The sequence below is a fragment of the Xiphophorus hellerii genome, chromosome 9 (genome assembly GCF_003331165.1).
Source record: "Xiphophorus hellerii strain 12219 chromosome 9, Xiphophorus_hellerii-4.1, whole genome shotgun sequence".
Taxonomy (NCBI): Eukaryota; Metazoa; Chordata; class Actinopteri; order Cyprinodontiformes; family Poeciliidae; genus Xiphophorus; species Xiphophorus hellerii.
In genome coordinates, this window is record NC_045680.1 from 1,642,567 (window position 1) to 1,657,203 (window position 14,637).

Here is a 14,637-nt window from a genome sequence, read left to right on the forward strand (position 1 = left end):
TACACTCTTTTCTTGTACCAAATACTAAACTTTTCCCTCTGTAATAGCAGTATCAAAAGGAGATTTTAAAAACCTTTAAAAAATGTTTTTAATTTATGTGTAATTATGTATTGTCAAGCTTTCAGCGTTAAAAATTGATGTAAAAAATAGACATTTGAATATGGGTGCACTCCAGATTCAGGGGCGGTTGGTTAAACTGTAAGGAAACAGGCTTTTCAGTTAAGTTGTGTGGGCTGCTGCAACTGCTGGAGCTGCCAGTCGGGTACTGGCACACATTGGTTTGCTCAATAGCCAGTTTTCACTAAAGCATAGCCTCCAGGTAGTTCTGATATCTTAATTTTGTCCCTGTTAAAGTACAATACAAACTCCCTGCAGCACCGCTCCAGTTTATAGTTGCCACAGATCAGCGTATCCAATAAGATCTTAGAAATTCAGAAATATATTAAAGATTAATCCTTTTATTTTTTCCAGTTATAAGTCATTATAGCATTTATTTGTTTTCTTAAACAAATAAAGGCTCTAAAAAAATGTGATTTATTGATTAATAACATAACTTGCATACCAATACATGTTGGGAGACATAAGCTTTTGAACAAACAAAATGAACTTGAAGAATAAAGGAACCAATTTTTGACAAACTCCAGGTCTATAACATTGTGAAAATAAAACCCTGTTTCATATAGAAAAAGAAAAAAAAGACAACAGCAATGGGAAAATATTAAAACAATAATTTTCTCCATATCCTTCCACGACCAAAACAGAACCAAGGGTTTGGCACTGAGGTAGCGAAATAAATATGAAACTACCTTTATAACACGATACCAGATAGTTTTATGCAAGTTTTTTTTTTTATAAAAAAATATTTAAATAATGTATTTTTGTTTGCATTTATGTAAAAATACTACTACATAATACTACTTTATATAGGTGTTTAAATATATAGCCTAAGACAATCACATCAGAAGGCAGTAGTTATGTTTTAATTGTTTTTTCTGAAAAAGAAAGAAAATAAAAAGTGTGCCTTTTCATTCAGGCAGTAAATGTGACTAATAAAGGGCTACTGCAGCAGAAAACACAGAATACAACCCAGGGGTAATAATTTAGTATTATGATAAAAGCAGAAAGCGCTCAGGGAAAAGTGATTTGTGTGGATTTTTCTTGGTGAAATTTGAAATGTAAATCTGCAGTTTTAAGGAGCTGCTCTTGCTACGTGTTAAGCTAACCCCTGACTCTACAGCTCTGCCTCTTTCTACTGTAACAGTGACACATTATCCTCCTCTGTGCCAGTTGGAGGTGCCTGGTTGAAGCTCCAGTTAGGCCCAGATGGCAGCACTGGGATTCTCCCAGATTGACTGAGTTTGACCACAGTCTGCGAGTAAACAGGAAGCTGGCCAGCCTGTCACTGCGAGTCATCCTTCTCTCTCTGTCTCCAGGCCTCGCTACATGCCTCTTCACTTGGACGTTTATCAGATTAACTTGAACATAATCACTTCCAGGGTTGAAATGTCCTTCAGATTAATCCAAAATGGTTCATTATTGTAGAGGTTTGTTCTGGTTTGCTCCAGCAGCGAGACTTGAAAAAGATCAGTTTCAACTTATTATTTTTCCAATTGATATGATTATATGCATCATAACAGTTATAAATACATCATTTATAGCTATATTTATAAAAATTATAAATACATATAATTGTATGTATTTGTATGCATTTACTAATACATAGTGCTTATGTGACGTCACATTTCTGTGAACTTTATAACTGACAGCCATCTTGGCAGGCCGCTGCTATGGAGTTGCCATGACAACAATAAAACCACAAGCTTACAGCTGGATCTCGCTTCGTTCCTAACAGTGTAAGTACAATACAACTATTACTGCATTACCATTTTTGAGTAGAGTACTCTATCCATTTCTGTCTAATACTAAGATAAATATCAGTGATATTTACTGTAATACTGTCAACTGAACTAGCAAAATTAGTTTAGCTTATGTAGCGTTTGTATTTCTACAAAATAACGGAATGTGTTGTTTTATGTATCCCTTTCATTGAATACTGAATTAAAATAAATATTTTGCAAAAATACTAAAGTTGGCAATTTCTATGCTTAAAATCTGCTTTTTATCAACTCCTCCCTGTATTTTTATATTCAGACTGGCTGTAATGTGTATTTATGTCTCACATTTGTGACACCAAAAGTATATTTTCTATTGTACTTGCACTATAAAACAGATGATTGATGAAAATTTTCTAAGAATATTTTATGTGAAATTACTGTCATATATTGTTCTGCATTAAATACAAGTTTCAAACAAAATAGATAAAAAACTTTATAACTTTTGATTATGGAAGAGTATTTATTTGTCTTGAAAGTCTTCACATTTAGTCACATTGCAACCTAATTTCAGTGCATATTATTAATATTTAATGTGACAGACTATCAGAAAGTAGAAGTCAATTGTAAAAGATTTTATTATGCTAAAATATAAAAGAATCTAATAAATACACAAACATTTCTGGATAAAACGTAAAATGAAGAAAAGCTGAAGGGACTATATTTGTATTGCACTATTCTTTTATTATATTAACTGCAACTTTTTACAATTTTTCTTTTATGTTATCTGTCTCCAATCTGACCAGTTGTCTGTTAGAAAAATGTAAATTCACTTTGACCACATTTGCCTGACTCTCTGTGATGTTCAATAGATTAAACCCGATGATGGCTTCTACAGGACCAGAGTTTTAAATGGAAGGAAATTTCCATGTTTAATTAGATGCTACAGAATAAAAGTTTTATGCCAGAATGTGAGTAGTTGCTTTATTTGTTTATATCATTGCCTGACAGGTGAATTATTGCCCTTAAATCAAATTCAGTCAGCAAATCTGGAACAAATTGCTGCATAAGACTGTTTGTATTTTCTTTTTCGGTATGCTGACCAGAGAGCTGCAAACTAAATTGCCCTTTTTTGGGATAAATAAAAGTTATTTTAAAGCATTTAAAGAGGATTTTCAGTAATTCAGACTTGCTTAAAAGGTTTTCAGAGACCTTTTAAAAAGAAACAGAGAACATGCTACAAAATATTTCTCACTTTACTCAACTTGTAACACATTGTTGAGCTGAATCCCTTTATAAGGGCCAAGTTTTGCCCACAAATCCTATTTCTGTCTGTTTGGATTCAGCTGATTTTTTCCCACCTATTTTAGGCAGATCAGGTTTAGAGAGAGCTGAGCTGAAGGCTGTGCATTTCTGGAGAGTATAACTATTTCAGGCAACAAACTGCAACTTCCTCCATATGTTATATCCTTTTGTTTCTAAACGGTATCTGAATAGCGTTTTCTCTAAGGCTATAAATAGGAAAAAAAACATAACGTGTAGCTTTAAAGCGTCATGTCATGAGTTTCACATAACGGAAATGTGTCAATTCGGATCGCTCTGGGTTACATCTATGACTCCAGATTTGCATGTGTTAAAGCAGCTTGGCAGATTTTTCTGTAAAATCAGCCAAACTCACTTTAGATATACAGATTTTCAGCCTTATAAATGTTATGTTTCTGATTGCTTTTTTATGTTATTTTAGCCCTGTTGCCTTGCAGCAAGAAGGTCCTGGGTTCGATTCCCAGCCTGGGGTCTTTCTGTATGAAGTTTCTCCCTGTGCATACGTGGGTTCTCTCCGGGTACTCCGGCTTCCTCCCACAGTCCAAAAACATGACTGTTAGGTCAATTGGTGTGTGTGTGTGCTTGGTTGTTTGTCCTGTCTGTCTCTGTGTTGCCCTGCGACAGACTGGCGACCTGTCCAGCTGACCCCGCCTCTCGCCCAGAACGTTACCTGGAGAGGCACCAGCACCTCCTGACCCCACTAGGGACAAGGTGTTAGAAAATGGATGGATGGACTTAAATAAGGTCACATCTAGTCCTCCCAAAACAAGTGCAACTTATTAAAACTCTTTTGAGTTAGCGTCCGCTCGGTTGGTTATGTGTGGTATTTTAACAAACTACCTAACATAGGATGAGATTTATAAAATAAGGAAAACCTAAAAAACAAACCTAAACCTTTGATTTGGTTATGGCCCAATATCAGATTTGGTTGAAAAAAATTATCACAATACAAACTTCATATTCAAATTCAAAACTACTTTATTGATCCCAAAGGGAAATTAAATCATTAAATTAAATAAATTAATATTAATAATTGTTGATTAGTTTTTTTTGTGTGTTTTTTTTACATATCTGAAATACTACCTAACTGGTAATATATTCCTGTTTTATCCAGTTTTCTTTCCATGCTGTTTTGAGGATTGGTGGCAGAACCTTAAACTGTTGCTGCGCAAGTCACTCAACAGGTTGTTGCTAGGTAACCAAAGAAAGAGTGAGTTGCTAGGTAACCAAAGAAATTCTGCCAACCTTGCTTAGCTAGCTGTATGAGGTTGAGCAGCTAAAGCCTTTCCTCTGCCTACATCCCCCAGAATGCTGTGCGGTTCTGGATCAGAGTTCAGTGACATTAATAAATTGTACAACCCTGCATAATATCACATTATTTTTTATCTCAAGGCAAGTATAACACTAGTTCAGTTGAGTTTAGTACAGATTTTTTTCTGTTAAGATAATGCATATTAAAATGTATTTAAAAATACAAGAAAGAAAAAACAGATTAATTAAACTTAAAAACAAATAATTTTAATTTAACTCTGTCCCATTCAGTCAGACTCAGGAGAACGCAAACTTCTAGTAATTAGTAAAAAGTTTTCTATTTAAAAAAACAGCAGGATATTCACTTGAGGAAGTCAGATCTGTGGGCACCTGTATCATAATTGTTGGGGTGAATTATCATTACAACTCGATTCACATTCAGCTTATAAAAGGATTTTTAACTCAGCTACACACACACACACACACACCCCCACACACACCATTGATTCCCAGAGAGACAATAAGAGTATGAGATGAGACCCTGCAGGTAGCAGGATGTCATGCTGAGAGTTGACAGCTTGCTGCAAAGCCAAGAAAAAGAGTTGTGTCATTAAATCACTGAAGCTTTAACAGTTGCTTTGTGTTGAAATCATCCCTAAGTTAATGTTGCCAAGCAACAAATACAGTCTCAGGCAGCAAGAGGACCTGCAGCCAAAAATCGCTTGGCAGCTAAATTCTGCAAAAAACAAAAGACGAACTGGAGGACCAGAAGCTTTCAAGGAGATTTTGGAAATTAAAAAAAATAAAATGAAGGTCAGATTCCAGCCATTTAGAGGACAGGATGTGTAGAAAAGAAGGCAGTTTGCATTTTATAAGACTAACATGGCAAGTATGTTCTCTGATTTTTGTTAATTTTCACATCCACTTCCAAAAATACAATCTTATGTTAAAATCAGAACGCTGACTCTTTGTAAGGTAGCTTGAAAGAGAATGTATATGTTCTGTAAATCAGATTTGTGTGCTGGAAGTAAGACACAACCTAAAATAAATATGCACATGCATATATGGCATAATAAAGATTTATGTTTTCTGCTTTTTTCTGTTCCATATTAATTTAATTTTGATGTATTGGTTTATTTCTATTTTTCAAAAAATCTTTTTGGAAAAGAAAATATGAGGGTTAGACAAACAAAAGCTTTAGATCGCAGTGCAGTAGTTTATTCATCCATTATTCATGGCAGGTTTGATTTAATTCACGTATTTTCAAGCATAAAAGGCAGTTTAAGGTTATGTCGCAGTATTTCATCCTGATTGAGGTTCAGATTTCAACAAAGCCACCCCAAGACGTTCGGTCTTGGCTTGTTTTTATTTTAGTTATTTAGAGGAGTTGTGTTTTACAAATGCGTGCAAAACTGTCATAAATGTTGAAAAAACATAGTTGCTGTGTTTCTTTTCATGTGTTAACATAACATGTGTATACGTTTGTTCACACGGTAAGTCTTTAAAAAACATGCTGCGCCATGTTCCTCCAACTACTTCCTGTCTTCTTCTTCTTCATGGTTTATGCCAGTGGCAACACCTGGTTGTTGGACATGTGACTCGTGTGACGCAAAAAGTGTTTTCACTGCAGTTTTGTGAAATAAACCAATTTTGATACAACTAAAAAAAAAACCCCCAAAAAACACATCATCCTAGCACCAAAACCTTCTATCAAAGAACTAATTGTCGTGTTTCCACTAAGCAAATTTATTTTCAAAATGTCAAATTGCGCAATTAATTGTTCAACGAAAACGCAGCTTGTGAAACATAAGAAGATGATCTGATAGCTGCAAATGCACAATTCATAACTTACAGAAAGTTATTCAGATCCCGAACCAACACAGCAGCTCTGTACCGTCACACGATCCCCAACATGTTTGACCGTCAGAATGAAAATCCTTTCACTGAAACGCTCTGAGTTTCACGCCAGACTGATAGATGCCACTGATTTGTTTCTCGCTTGTTCAGAAAGTCCTTGATGAGTTCTTAACCTCGATAATCCAGAGTTGAAGCCGCCTATTGAGTCCGTTTGCAGAAACACCAGTTGGGACAAACAGGGTGATAGCAGTGACTAGAACATTTTAATTAAATTCAGAGCCAGACATTTGCAAACAAATGCATCCACCAGTCCTCTGGGTTTTCATGAATAATAACAATAAAAATTCTTCCTAAATTGCCATTTTGTTGGCATCTCAACAAAGTTAAGTTTCCTCTATGATGCCACATCATTCAATAAATAATACAGACAGTTAAAGTGATTTTATCTACGGTTAAACATGGATTTCAGCTAGGGCATCTCCACTTTAGTGCTCTATCAACTAATTAGAAATACATATAATGTATTATGCCTGTTGTAGTCTTTAAATAATTCAACCTAATCATGCACAGTTTAAAAGTCCAGTACATTCATTTCAAATTGATCCTAGTTATCAAAAAATGCAGTCAAGTTCAGTTTATTAATTAAATTGGTTAAAAGGCTTTCTACCCAAGGAAACCAGGCAGATTGCATGGACTTACTCACGTTCCCTCCTCCTGGATGAGCGTGTAGCAACAGCGGACTGTCGCTACACGCTGAGCATGCATTGGCTGAGCTTTGGCTGCGATTATAATGTGCTCTCCTACCCACAGAGCACGGGTATCCTGCAGTAAAATGCATGTTTAAAATAAAATGGGAAAAAAAACTGCAAAGTTTAAATATCGATGCTAAACTATGTGCTAAAAATGGTCACTTCTACAAACTGCAATATTTTCTGATGATCAACCTTTGACACACATAGTTCTGGGTTTGTCATTTCTCTTTTCCCCATAATGTTTTCATACTTCTTTCTGTCTCATTTGGCACTTCGTGAATGGAGGTTGCTAGGCAACTAGGGTGCAGTAAAGCATGGCAACATGAGTTTTGTATTTAGGCTTATTAGGAATTGAAACAATAGCCTTGAGTACTGTAGAATAGCACTTAGCACATTACAATAGAGCATAGCAGTAGAGTAGTGTGATATATATATATATACATATATATATATATATATATAATTTACATTTGTTTACAAGAAGAAAAAAATCAACCAAGGAGAAAATTGCGCAAAGAAAATGTGAAATTACAGTATCTTTATGCAACGGTTCGCACTGTAGTCATACGCAGCGCAAACCGTGGATTTTATCTCTGCAAAAACTTCTGAAAAAAAAATCTAAATGTAGTAAATTTTGTCTTGTATTGCTTTACGTTTAATCTTTTCTTACCATGGCTTTTTTCTCAGCCTTTTATTCTATCGACTGCTTTAATAGATGTGTTAAAAATCACTCGCTAATCATTTGTGTTATTGGAGTTCGATTAGCTGCAACACCATTGGTGTAAACTGATCTTGTAAAAAATAACAAAAATCATTGTGAAAGGAAATTTTTTTTAAATGAATATAAAATATTTTTTAACTACAAATGAAATGGGAAAAATGATTGATAACCTTTGCAAAACTTCTTAATAAACCTTAAAATTACTCAAGTAAGAGTAAAAAGGTATTTGGTAAAACATTTATCCAAGTAACTGATCAAATTATCAATCATTTAATATTTAAAAATTGCATAATCAGATGGACCAAAAAAATGAAGTTACATTTTGGTATTTTATGGACCAAAATGACAATAATTCATATAAGTGAAAAAATAGTCAAAATATTTTTTTCCAAATCAGTTTTTTTGATAAAAGACTTATGAAACTTTAATTAAAAACTGCAGATGTGTCTGTGTTGAATTTTTGGTTAAAACATGTTTGATTCTACCCACTGTTTTTTGTTCTGTGGGTAGAAAATCCAGAAATTTTACTCAAGTAAAAGTAGAAATACTTCATAATAAAATTACTCGAGTAAAAGTAAAAACTAAGGCATAATAAAAATACTCTTCAATACATTTTTTCAAAAAGTTACTGTTACTGAGTAAATGTAACTAATTACTGCCCACTGTGAACATCATCAACACATCACCAAACAGGTTTATATTTTTACATTGACTTTATGTATCAGGAGCATCAATGTCAGCCAAAACGTATAACATATAAACAACAAAGGGTCTAAAAGCAAAATTATTTTATTACACAGCAGTGCAGAGTAGTGGCAGGTTTTTAAATAACCAATGTGGCTCAAACCACAGTTATTGATACACCAGTCAGATGTAGCTTTAAGTTAAATCTTAGTTTCATTTATCTTGACTCCAAATTTACAACTTGAATTGGAAGATTAGGGTGATGGCAGTGAGGCTGTCCAAACTCAAAGATAAATGGTGAAATTACCAGCGGAAACATGCAAACAATGAATAAATAAAAATAATCCACTGACTATTGAAAACAATAATAATTTAAATATTATCAGAATTGTAAATATTTCTTTATCGTTTTATTATAGAATTATCCCTGTCTCATTTTCTATCAGAAACTTCTTGATTTAATGTAAATAATGGTAAATATAAAGCTGCCAGGGGATTTACTGATTTATTGTAGTGTCAGTTTGACCTACTTAAAAACAAAATACATACAAAATATAGAGCTTGTCCCATGTATTGCTGTCTTTCATAGCTTAAAAATGGGATTTTAAACAGCAGATTGTGAAGAATTAGCAGGCTATTGATGTTAAATCAAAAACATATTAAATGCATATTTTAGTTTGGGTAAATCCAACAACAACTATGATTATTGGTGTAATATAAAGGAATAGTTGTTGAATGACATAACATACAATCATGACCTACCTGTAGCATTAGCATTTATACAATCGTAAAACACAAAGCTTTTAAAGATGTTACAAACTTCCAAAACATGCAATGACTCTGCTGCATAATCCTTTGAGACGTAAGGATTTGTCACTCAAATGAGTAAAAATACTCTCCACTATAAAACCTTGCTGTGACAAATGATGATTTTAGTCTTCGCTTGCAGAAAACCCTTCGCCAGTGGAACCGGATTTCCCCAGCGCCGCTCTTTGCCACAGAATCATCTGTTTATTACCGTCTGAAACAGAGAAGCTGCGGACAGACTCCTAGTGGATTCGAGGTAACGACAGTGAAAAGGTCAAAGGTCGGACATTTTCATTGCGATGCCTCATTATCAAATGTTCTTGTTCTTGTTTGTTTAAACCTTCAGATGTCGTTAATAAAGGCTGTGTGGACCAGTTGCAGCGTGACGTCACGTCATACTGGTGGACAAAAAGCTGGTGACCGGCATTGGTTTCAGCTGTCAAGCTATTAATGTAACATGTTAAAAAATGTAAGACAACAGGAAGTGGCAGGAGGATGATTAATGGCTTATCACATTAAACTAATGGGTGGTTTTAATTGTGTTTCTTATTTAATGAGGATATTAAATAACAAAAAGTGTAATAAATTTTTCTTCCACTTCACCATTCTGTTATGTGCAACTTGACTGTTAGCTTAAAATGCTAATTAAACAAGCGATCTCCACCTGAACAGAAACAACACTGAAGTTATTATCTTTGGACCTAAAGAGGAACAACTTAGAGTCAATGCAAAGCTTCAGTTATTACAGCTAAAAACCAGGAATCAGGCCGGAAATCTGGGAGTAGTGATGAACTCTGACCTGAACCTCCAGAGCCACATTAACACAGTTACAAAGTCGGCCTTCTATCACCTGAAGAACATTTCCATGTCCCAGTAAGATCTAGAAAAACTCATCCATGCATTTATCTTTAGTCGCACTGATTACTGCAACAGTGTCTTCACAGGTCTCACTAAAAGTTGCAACTAATCCAGAACATTGCTGCTCAGGTTCTGACTAAAACCATGAAGACAGAGCACATCACTCAGTTCCACAGTCCCTACACTGAGACAATAGACTTTAAAATCTGGAACAAACTTCCAGAAAACCGCAAAACAGCCGAAACACTGAGTTCCTTTAAATCTAGACTAAAAACTCACCTGGTTAGAGTTACTTTCAAAACATAATCAATGAAACATTTTGATTTGTAACGACTGCAAAATGTATTGTTTTAACTGTTGACTGTGTTCTGTCTTTGCATTTTTGTGTTTTTATGATGTAAAGCATTTGAAATGTTTTGTTGCTATACAAATAAAATTTGATTGGTTTAGTTTGGTAGTAAAATGTCATAAAGTTCAAGGTGTATAAATAAATTTTTCCTTTCCAGAGCACTAAAGTCTAAAGTATATTCGCTTTCTGCTGGTTTAGTTTCTGTCCATTCTGTTGATGTATTTTTAATATTTAAATAAAAAAATCACCTAATGCTCTGGAAACAAAGTTACCTTCATGGGAGGATTTTTGGTTTTCTTTCTCCTCACATTTTATCTCACACTCTGCCTCTGTGCCTCCTCTCTCCTTCTGACTTGCGTCAGCACTTCTGCCTGCTGATGAATATATGAATGAAATTATTGCTGAAAAAGTACACACACACACACACACACACACACCCACACACGTCCCCACACACACACACACACATGTCCCCACACACACAGACAACTTTTCTCCAGCAAATCCACCACATGAGCTCATGAAGAGATAAATTTTTAAATTAACTCTTCAACATTAAAATTAACAGAATTTCCTTTTTTTTTTTTTATCGTCAGATGATTTTCTTTGTTCCTTTAACATTTCTTTTTATCTAGAGCAAATATTCATCCCTTTGTTTCCTAAAACATGTTTTTTTCTTATAAGTGCAGAGGACATAATTGGCCCTTAGATCCCAGACATGATGGTTGAAGGACAAAAAGCCAAAACTGGAGAAAAAAGAAAAAAACAAAAACAAAGAACGCCAAGCTGCGGAAAGAAACTCAGACGGTTAATACCTTCAAGTCGTCCCTCCCTCCTTCGACTTCTCTAATTTCATTCTTTCTTTTTTGTCTCCGTTCTTCCTTCATTTTGCTGTTTCTATGGCAACCGTTTGTGCAATCACAGAGGAAGAAATGATACCTGAGGGCAGCAAGCGAAGGCAGCCGAAGAGCAAACAGACAGATGAAGATTGATACGGAGGATATTTACCTCTGTGTGCGCGTGAACACGGCTGTCCTGTAATATGCTTTATAGACGAGCGTTAAAGAGGAGACGTGAAGAAATGACAATTTATAATTAGGGGTTTATAAAAGCTAAGTGTGACCGAACCATCCACCCCCCGTTTGCAACATATAAAAACAGAGAATAAGAACAACATCTTTGATAGTTAATTATTAACAAAAGTTATCTGCTTTTTTCTGCCCTCTGAAGTGTAAAAGGTTTTTATGGGTGTTAGGGAACAACTTTAAGTTGGCCCACTTCTTGATGTACTAAAATCAAACGGTGAATAATTTAATAATGCCCTCTTAGCTCTTCACTGTTTGTGAAATGTAATGATTAGCATGTATCTACACAGGAAGAGATTTAACCTACTTTTTCAGCCATCTGTCTCATGAAATACACGTGGAAATGTTTTTAAAAAAATGCAAAGCACTTAAAATCTTATATTCTACTTTCAAATGCTGCTGTGTGAAAACTTTTTAGTGTCTAAGTAACTACAAAGACTAATAAAAGCAAAAGAAAAAAATGGCAGAACTTCCTGTTTATCTTGCTTGTGCGTCTCAAGAGATTATTTTTCGGTTTTCTTTAGACGCAGCTCTGAACAACAGGAAGGAAAAGAAGCAGTAAGTTGGATCAGAACGACGAAGGAGAAATGTTTTAATGTAAAGACAGAATATTTATTTTACACTTGCAGATCAAGAAGCCTTTAGTTTCACTGCTTTAGTTTTACACTGATCGCAGAAGAGAGCTTAAGCAGAAATAAAATCTAAATTTTATTTTTATGTTCTCTGCTATAAAATCAGTCTGTATTCCCAAAATAAATGCAGTAGCAGAAGTTTTAGAAGATCGAACAAAGTTCAGTTCACATGTGGAAACTGCTTCTTCCTACTTTTGGATATTTTGGAAATAGGTGAATCTTCTACAAATAATGTGGTGTCGTGTTGGGTTTATTCACAAATACCGAATCACAAATAGGCAGGATATTATGGTGTAATGTTTGTGAACTTACACATTTAAAATTAAACAAAAATATTTTGTTTTATTTAACCTGCCATAGAGAAAACAATATCTGTGTTCATTTTCTAAAGCCATATTTTCACCATGTTATTCACACATTTATAAATGTCGAAGTTCCAAACTAAATATTTAATTCACAAGCTAAATATGTAGTTTACAAACTTCACATGCAGCTTTCAATAAAAAAAATATTTAGGAAGCTAAGTAGTTAGTTTGCAAACTAAATGTTTAAGTCTGAGCTAAATATTAAGCTTTCAAAATAAATATTTGTTTTGCTAAATAAATATTTATTTCCAAACTAAATATTTGAACATTAAATATTTAGTTTGGGGAATAAATGCCTATTTCCCAAACTAAACTTTTCATTATAAAACTAAACATTTAGCTTACTAACAAAATATTTAGTTCAAAACAAAAAACATTTCCAAACTAAACATTTAATTTTCAAACTAAATATTTAGATTACTAACAAAATATTTAGTTCAAAACTTAATATCTAGCTTGCTAACTAAACTACATATTTATGTTCAAGCTAAATATTTAGCTAATATCCTAATTAGCTTGTTGATAAGCAGAAGTGGAATATCAAATTTTTTCCTCATATTATCCAATAAACTCAATTTTCTAATCGTGCATAATATTTAATTATTGCAGCAATTACAATATATCATCATTAAATAAAATTAAAAGAAGTTATCTTAAATTGTAATGGGGGATCTTTCACACATTTTTATTATTTGCTCTTTTTAAACTCATATTATAGTGAGTGAGTCATGATTTCAAAATGTCCTTCAAAACAGAAGAAAGCTGCGTTTAAGTGACTCAAGGAGAATTTGGTACAAGCAACACCAGTGTATTATTTTACAGGAGAGAATCACTAATGACTCACTTACTTGATCAAATGATTTGGTGCCTCCGCTACAGTTTCAGTGTGATATGCAGACTGTTACATTCCAGCTTGATTGACAACGTATTCAACAGCCCACCTTCTGTCTTGGAGAAACTCTAAATTGCTTCCTTAAGAGGGATTAAGACAGGATTTTCTCATTCAGATGTTCCTGTAAAGTGGCCTGTGGAGTGAGTCATGCAGGAGTTGTTCATAAAAGCTATTAACTCTGTTCAGCTGAGCTCAGACCGAAGATTCAGTCTCATGAGTTTTCATTTGCTGCTGCCTAATATGTTGTGGATTTCCCCAACAAAGTCACAGATTACCAGAGGTGGGCAGAGTTCCCAAAAATTTACTCCAGTAAAAGTAGAAAACAGCCGTCCAAGAAACTACGCAATACAAAACAGATCAAATTATTTAAACAGATCAAATTATTAAAAATGACATCATCAAATAGACCAAATTATAAAGATAAGTGGAATTTTTTTATTTTTATTTTTTACCAAAATGACAATAATTCACATAAGTAACAAAAAAAAACAATTCTTCCAATAAAATCTTCTGAATCTTTAACAAAAATGTCAGGTGTGTCTGTGTCTGGTGAATTTTGGTTAAAACATGTTTGTTTTTCATCCAGTGGGTAGAAAATCCAGAACTTTTATTCAGGTAAAAGTAGAGATATTTCATAATAAATTTACGCAAGTAAAAAAGTATTTGGTAAAAAGTCTACTGAAATACTGAGTTACTTATCAATTATCAATCATTCAATATTTAAAAATTACACAATCAGATTTCTTTTGAGTTTTCTATAAAATTTATGAATTTAATCACAAAATTTATTTGGGCAGAAATTTACCTCTTTCGTTGTAGATAGAAAAAAAGAAGTACATTTCTGCCAAAAACTAAGAACTTTTGTGGTTAGGCTGATAAATTTTAGAGAAAGTTCAAAAGAATTTTTTTTTGACATTTGAAATTCACAATTCATGTGAAGGTTCAAGTGTTTTTGTAGAAAAATGTTTTTGGCTGAAATGTTGTGCTTACTACTTCTTTCATTTTGCATGTTTGCTGTATTAAAAGAAAAACATCTAGCTTTCCGTTTCTTTTGGCCTCGACTGAATCACATTTTCTTCAGTAATAACAACAGGATTCGGGCCACTTCATTTCAAAACATTTGCTATATTTAGCCAAGTTTAAGTAGGAATAAAAGCTGATTTGGGTGTAGCTTTTCAGTAAAAGTCTCTTGGTTTTACCTTTTGTTAAAACTTGGCTATAAAAAGATG